We start from the raw sequence: 7,678 nt of genomic DNA, 5'->3' as shown, positions 1-7,678 counted from the left end.
TCTTTAATTAAAGAACGCCTGATACGCCTGTTAACAATGTATTGCGAAACTCCCGCCTATTCTCCAAAGTTGTAGAAGATTCTAGAGAGTAAGAATCAACAGTATGTGTATATGTAAACGCTTGTGTTAGCATCAGTATTGTTACGTAAAACTGAAACGTCTAGAAAACCTCCACACGCCTATAAATATAACCAACGCGACACGCCAAAAAAGAGAGAGTATTTATTATTAGTTCGCTATAGTCAGTGGGCTATAAACTTTGGAAGCAATAACTATGATTGTTATAACGCTTATCAATCGGAAAACGTCAGATATTTGACCAGGAATATTTATAAATTTCGAACATTACAAACCATTTAACTTCAGTGGATTCACATCGGACATTAATACTTTTATGAAAACATTACCTAACGTCATCGTTGGAAACTCAATCTCTAATAGGCGTATGAACAGTGAAGAGACTACAGAGCTAGCTAGCTCTCTGTTAAGTGAATTGTGCCTACGTTAACTCAAAATTAACTCGCTCATCGTGAACCATCGATAAGATATTAAGGAAGTTCCAGACTAGAAAGAAAATTTTATATTGCTTGTAAGTTTGTGGAACTTTTGTTTATAAATCATTGTTTGTAATAACTATTTGTAATAACTGTTATTGTAAATTGTATTGGTATGTGTATATATTAAAACGTATTTGTGTTATCAATCTTGTTGGCAAATATCATAAATTGACCTTATATCGGCTTTTACTTAACTGCTAAATTCAAAGTACAATTTAACTACTAAATTTAAATTGATCAGTTAACTCAATTTCAGCCCATTTGAAATTCTAATACGTAACAAGTTATTATAAATGGATTTAATATACGTGACGAAAACACGAAATTCCGTTATTAAGGAGTAGACGTTATCCAGTTTATTTCAAAGTTACATGAATATTTATTTCAACATAACTTGTTCATCACCAAGTTATCGTTATAACACGTGCAGGTTTAGGTGTATGTATATCTAAATAAGATGCACCAGAAACAAAAACCATCTCCTTAAAAAAATTAACCCATTAAAATTAAAATCCCCCCCCCCCAGGTTTTCTCTTAAATTTCTTCCTTATTATTGTATGATATCACCTCGTCACTTTTTATTTTTCTAGTTTTGCAAATGTTAAGAGCCAGAGTTTGAAAAACAAAAATTGGGCCAGGAGGATAAATAATAAAAACAAAAAGTAGTCAACATCTGTTAGTTGCAATTCTTTTTATTTCTAGCACATTCCTTCATATGTTTAAAGCTACAGTATTTTGCGTAAAACAACATATGCATTTTATTGGCAGTTAGTTGAATGTTAATCAAACTACAATGATTATTTGTAAATATTAGTTTCATTAATTCTATCGAACACAATGTAAGCTTATCTATTTTAATATAGTAAACCTTTCCTAAGATTATCGCAAACCATCTCAAGCAGAAAGTGTTCTCGACATATATGGTGGAAGATTAGCAAAAAGCACAATCATACAGTTATATCAAATAAACTTTTCCATTTTCTTGTCGGCATCAGAAAAACAACAACAAATAACTATTACTCTTTGGTAGAAAAGTTTTCATCTTCATTCAGATAATAGAGTTTTGGATCTCCGGCTAAAAGCCTTTCGTTCAAGTAGTACAATTCATCGGACCTATTACAAGGAATTAACTGTTCATCAGGATAAGTGCAAGTTAAGTACAGTTGGTTGAAGACAGTTAGGTTACCACAAGCAAAAGTATATTGCCTGGTCTTTTTTATTCCGTACTGTATTTGTGTTTTACAGACGTGATATGTTTTGCACTCACTTCCCATGTCGGCGAAGTAACCGTCGGACTCACACCTGAATTCAGTGTTTGGTGACAAGGTAGAAGTGCTATCTGGTAGATCGAACGCTTGTCGTTTGTTCTTTATGACAACAAAAACAAATTAGGAACCTCCAGTGTGCGATAATAGTAGTTTTAGACAACTGATACACTTTAATTAAGTACTTTTTTATTGAAATGACAATTTAAACTTAGGACCGGGTTATATTTATTTCAAGTGATATTGTAAACCAAAATGTCTTGATATATATAAATGGTTCCTACAAGCAGTATCCTTAGGATAAAAATTGGATCAAAATAGTAGTGTTCATAAAATTAATACAAATATTTTGAATCATATCATGATGGTTGGTAAACTAAATAGTTCTTCTTTAATATAATATATATCAAGTGTTTCATCCTAAACATTGAAATATCAGCAAAACCATCACATTAATGCCTTATTAAAGCCTATTTAGAGTATTAAACCCTGACATTCACGAAATACATTAATCGGTGACATTAAATAGTCTTAAGATATAATATATATACAATCATCTAAGAATAACACTGAAATCAGAATTGTAATCTTGTTTATCATGTATTATTTTTAGAATAGGAATTAACACTGATATGTTCGTCTCCATATTGCAGAAGACTAATTACTATAATTAATGCTTTTGCTCCGAAGTATAAGATTAGTACAAGCAATCATATTGAAGGAATGATTATTTGCTGGAGAAAATATATTCAATTCAGGATTTCACATAAAACTTTAGCATTTAGCTTTCCTGTACTTTGAGCGTATATTTTATGCTGTACTATAATTAAACAAGGTAGCGCACAGATAATACGATGCTAAAACTACTTATTGGATCCCAAACATCAAAATTAGCATTGAGACTGAAGAGTGTAAATAAGCGTTGAGATTTAAATGTTGTTGCTGGAGATCCTTTGAAACGACTGTTAGTTTATAAAAGAATTACAATACATAAGTCCGAGAACAACGTCATCAGTTGGAGTTAGATGTGAATAACAATGAGGAAGAAAAAGCTGACAAAATATTAATAATGGCCAATTAATGTTGGAAATATGTTACTTACCCGCAAGAAGGCGTTCACGACAAAAAAGCCGACCATCGCTGGAAAATAAAACAGTCAATCACGTGAATATATACACTTTTTTTGCCCTATTCGATCATTCAATTATGTAAATAAATTTAACACAAACTTAGGATTTTAATTTTACAGATATATTTTTCCCTGTTCTATCATCAAATATATAAATAAATTTAACACAAAATTAAAATTTTAGCTTTAGTCATTTTAGTTGAATACAATTAAATAGTTCTACATTGCTTTTCTAGCACAGAAAGTGGACTTTAATTTAAAACAAAAATGAAATATATACATACTTTTGTGGACAACCATACTTTTCAAAACAAAGAACGAGCTGGTAAACATAAACTATTGAAGTTTAGACAATTTAGCATGTGCAGATAAATTTGTGTTTTGTGTGTGACGGCTGTGTTACTCTACATATATTACGAATACCTACCGAAAATAATTATGGCCTTCATTTTGGATTTGTGTCCAGTAGATCAACCTTTACTTGAAAATATCTGATGAGAGAAAGATATTTACAAAATGAAAGATACATAAAAAAATCACATAAAACATTCCACAAAGTTAACTTCGTTTCATAAAATGCTGTATTTATTTTCTATGCCTAACTTTTCTGAAGCTTGCAGAATGCATCTTTGTACAGGATAAGAAAATCCAAAATCCTTGTACATCTATTACTACCTTTGCATTAACTGAAATAATCACTGTCAAATAACTATTTCGCTTGAGTCAAGCGTGAATGGTAAGTATTAAAACATGAGCGTTCATAAACTTTTGATCAGATAAGATATTAACAAACTTTAATTGTTTGAATGAAAACCTCGTCCTTAATTACTATTTAAACAACGTTTAACTGAACAAGGACTGTAAGACATTTTAGTTTTACAGCTGTTCTACAAGAATTTGACGTCTATATAATGTTTACATAAACTTAGAAACTAAAGACATAGTCTACCTCTTTTGTGAAAGAAAGGGATAGAAAGTTTTTGATAGACTAAACCAAATTAATGGTTTTTTCCAAAACTTACAGTGATGCCTTTTTAAAGTTTTCCTAACCTTATATACTTTTAAATGAGGCTTCAACCAATTGACCGTGTCACACCATCTTATGGCCTCACTATTGGGTGTATATCTAAGAAAGAGGGGAACAGGAAGAGTTTCTATATAAAAAAAAAGTATGTCGCTACATTGTTACACAACTTCAGACCTCGACCTTTGGCGTTCCTTATGCGTTTCAATTAACCCCTCAGGGTTTCCAGTCTCTCTTCTTTTTTCGTCTTCAGGCTTAACTGTCGACACATTTTTCGTTCAGTTGGTAATCCTTCTTTTTGATTTATTCATATAAAAGAGGAAGAGACAACTCCATCACGAACAGTAACAAAAGCAGCATATTGAAAATAAAATATTTCCTTTTTCCTTGTCGTCCTTGGCCTATATGCGCTAGTCAGATTAACCAGTGGTTGTTTATCAGCGTATGGTGATGGATTTAATAAAAATCAAAATGAAACATTCAAAAGATTTGACCCGTTTCAGTTGTTTTGGAAACTCGTGTTTTAAATTCCATATTTGTATTTCTCTCCTTCGAACGAGTAGTTTCTGTATTACGATTAAAAAAGTGCTGTATACATCAACTTTGATTTTTTGAGAAAATTAAAGTTGAGAAATCACAACCTTTTAATTACGTGCTTTGATATTTTGTGTAAAGTTTTCAGACGCAGTTAGAAAATAATCTATACATAAACGTTTTAAAAAGATCTCGGTAAAATATTTACATACTTATTTTTTTATTGTATGATTATCTCAAGTCATAAATGAAGATCTGTTAATAACCCTATTTATTTTTCTTTGTCTCTCGATGGATCAGCGACAATTCGATAGCTTATAACGTTAAAAATCGGGTTTCGATACTCTCAGTGGGCAGAGCACACACAATCCATTGTGTAGTTTTGTGCTTTGCAATAAACAAACAAAACAAATTATTTTTGTTCATATATGATCAAAATTTATCCAAAATTACCGAACAGACTTAAATGCAGTTTCCACATTAACAAAATTTAAACCATTTACTAAATTATCAACAATACTTTAAGAGATATATTTTGCTTCGTGTAGTATCCACGTATTGACTCTCATTAGAGTAAGGTTACTAGAATTTCTTCTACACGCACCTGATTTATGCTGTTTGTGTATGCTGTTTGGTTTAACTCTTTGGACAAACAAACAACATGTTCATAAATGTTTCTTTCGCAGTTTAGCACAACTATGTATTAATGCTACATTTTAGGAAATAAATTAAGGTTTGTTAAAGTTATACGAGACAACTTTTAGGACTCTTGAAACATGTTCAAACTCAAAACATGTCACTCGGTTTTATGATTAAACTTTGTATTTTCACGTTGTTTCATCCTATTTTAAAAACTTAAGTTTACAATTGGTTACAATGATATAACACATTCGTAACAGTTGATCTTTATCAATATAACTCAGTAAAGAGACTCTATATATTATTTTGGTAACATACAACAATTATTATTACATAAATAGGAAAAAATATATAATTTTAACGGAAAGTAGGGATCGTTAGTTATTCGTAGGACTGCTATAAGAACTATCCAAAACAAATAAATACTGCAATCAAAAGTATAGAAGCAAGAAAAGTGATACCTAATTTGATTGGCATTGTGATCCGTATAGCTAAATGAAGAAACCTAAAAGGTGTGTAAAAAATATTAAAAATAATTAAAGTTCTTATAATGAAAACTTTATGGAGCTGGTTGATAATGAACAGACAGTATATTCTGTTTGGAATTTGCAATTAAGCACAAAGCTACACAATGGGCTATCTGTGCTCTGCCCACCACGGGTATCGAAGCCCGGTTTCTAGCGTTGTAACTCCGCAGACATACTGCTGTGCCACTGGGGGGCATTATTTTCTGTTTGCAATTCAAGGAAAGATTTCTGACAACAAATAACTATATAAAATCATGTGTGAGTTTAGTAACAATCATATGGCTGGTTGTAAAATGTGTTTATCTGTAGTTCTAGATAACAGCCAGACTTAAAAATAACATTACCTTGATATTATCTTGATTTGTGCAAAAAGAGTCATTATTGGCTAATTAGAAGATTCACTAAGTTACCTCAGTTCTGGGTTAATGTTTTCTTCACATCCTTCTTGGTGTACTGTATTCTGTATCCATTAGTTTGTAGTTAAACACAAAGCTACAATAAGCTATCTGGGTATCCAAACCTGGTTTCTAGCATTGTAAGTCCATGGACTTATCGCTGTGCCACTTGGGGTTTACACTTTCAATAAAAGATCAAACATAAATATTCATTTCTTTGCTTGTTTGTACAGATTACAATCTAGCCGAAAATTTTAATTCGCTGTGATTACAAGTATAATTAAGAGGACAGCATGCTGGAAAGATATCTTAATATTTACATTGATTGGTGTTGATCTCCATCTTGAAAACACTTCTAACATGGGGTCTCTGTCCTGATCATTCAGCCAATGTTCCTTCTGGTTGGTAATGCCAAGCGCTTGCTTTCAATATTTATGATATTAGTAACCTTAAAGTAAGCATTCAAGAAGAATGTTTGTTTGTTTTGTTTTTGTAATTAAGCACAAAGCTACACGATAGCCTATCTGTGCTCCGCCCACTACGGGTATTGAAACCCGGTTTCTAGCGTTGTAAGTCCGCAGACATACTGCTGTGCCACTGGGGGGCCAAGTAGAATACAGAAATTATCAAATTTCCAGAAATTTACTCGATATTGTTTGGTTTGTTTTTTCGGAACTATTCGAGAAAACTTATGGTAAGTTAAATATCACGTGCTTCGGGTAAACAATACAAAGGCGATGACACCACAAGGTTTATTCTTCTATATTTTCAAAATTTCTTATTACTGTCATATTGTTTGTTTCTTTTTTAGAAAACGCCATAAATCAGACGCCAGCACCTACGTGAAGTTTACTTAAAGTAACATGAAAACGAAGGCCAACCAATAGCTTACGGTACGTCTAGAAACGTATAACACTAAAAATTTGATTTCGATACCCGTGGTGAAGTAAGCTCAGATAGCCCTTTGTGTAGCTTTTTCCTTAAGATAAATATCACGTGGTGATCATTATACCCACCACTTGTAAATCATTGTGTATCCCACGTAGTAATCATTAGGAATACCCCATAGGAGTCATATGCGTATCACGTGGCGATCATCATACCCACCACCATCTGGCTGCAAGGAAAGATAAGATCAAACATTTTATTAAATACATATGTTTAACTAAGACTGTATTTTTTCATTTTACAAATTTATGTTCATACGTATAGAAATTTCGTTTTTCCACTATATAGATAACATTTTAAATCACAAAATGCTAAACTTTGTAATGCGGAAGTTTGCTATTTGTCCAATGTCCAAATTACGTTCTTACTGGTAAAGAAATGATTTAGTCTTGTTGATTCACATGGTGAGCTGTTACGTTCTTACTGGTAAAGGAAGGATTTGGTCTTGTTGATTCACATGGTGAGCTGTTACCACTTTTTCTTCTCCGGTGACTGAGAACTTATAGCGTAGCTTCCTCTACATCACTTGCCTACACTTCTCCTGCATTTGTTGTCCAGTTGGACAGGGCTGCACTTTTTCTGTCTTGTCTAATGGGCAGTTTCACTAGAAATGACCATCATTTCATCGCTATAATATAAACTACATTGGAAGGAGTTATC

General features: G+C 32.2%; 1 long non-coding RNA gene across 1 annotated transcript; it reads right to left on the bottom strand.

Annotated features, from left to right (window-relative positions):
• Positions 1 to 1,609: 1,609 nt before the first annotated feature.
• Positions 1,610 to 3,441, bottom strand: LOC111089658. Its single transcript, XR_002613874.1, has 3 exons — positions 3,379 to 3,441; positions 2,925 to 2,962; positions 1,610 to 1,924 (listed from the first exon to the last, which is right to left on the bottom strand). It is a non-coding gene; the product is annotated as an uncharacterized LOC111089658 (long non-coding RNA).
• Between the last annotated feature and the right edge of the window lie 4,237 nt (positions 3,442 to 7,678).

The sequence above is a fragment of the Limulus polyphemus genome, unplaced genomic scaffold (assembly GCF_000517525.1).
Source record: "Limulus polyphemus unplaced genomic scaffold, Limulus_polyphemus-2.1.2 Scaffold6934, whole genome shotgun sequence".
NCBI lineage: Eukaryota > Metazoa > Arthropoda > Merostomata > Xiphosura > Limulidae > Limulus > Limulus polyphemus.
This window is presented reverse-complemented; position numbering and strand designations above follow the sequence as displayed.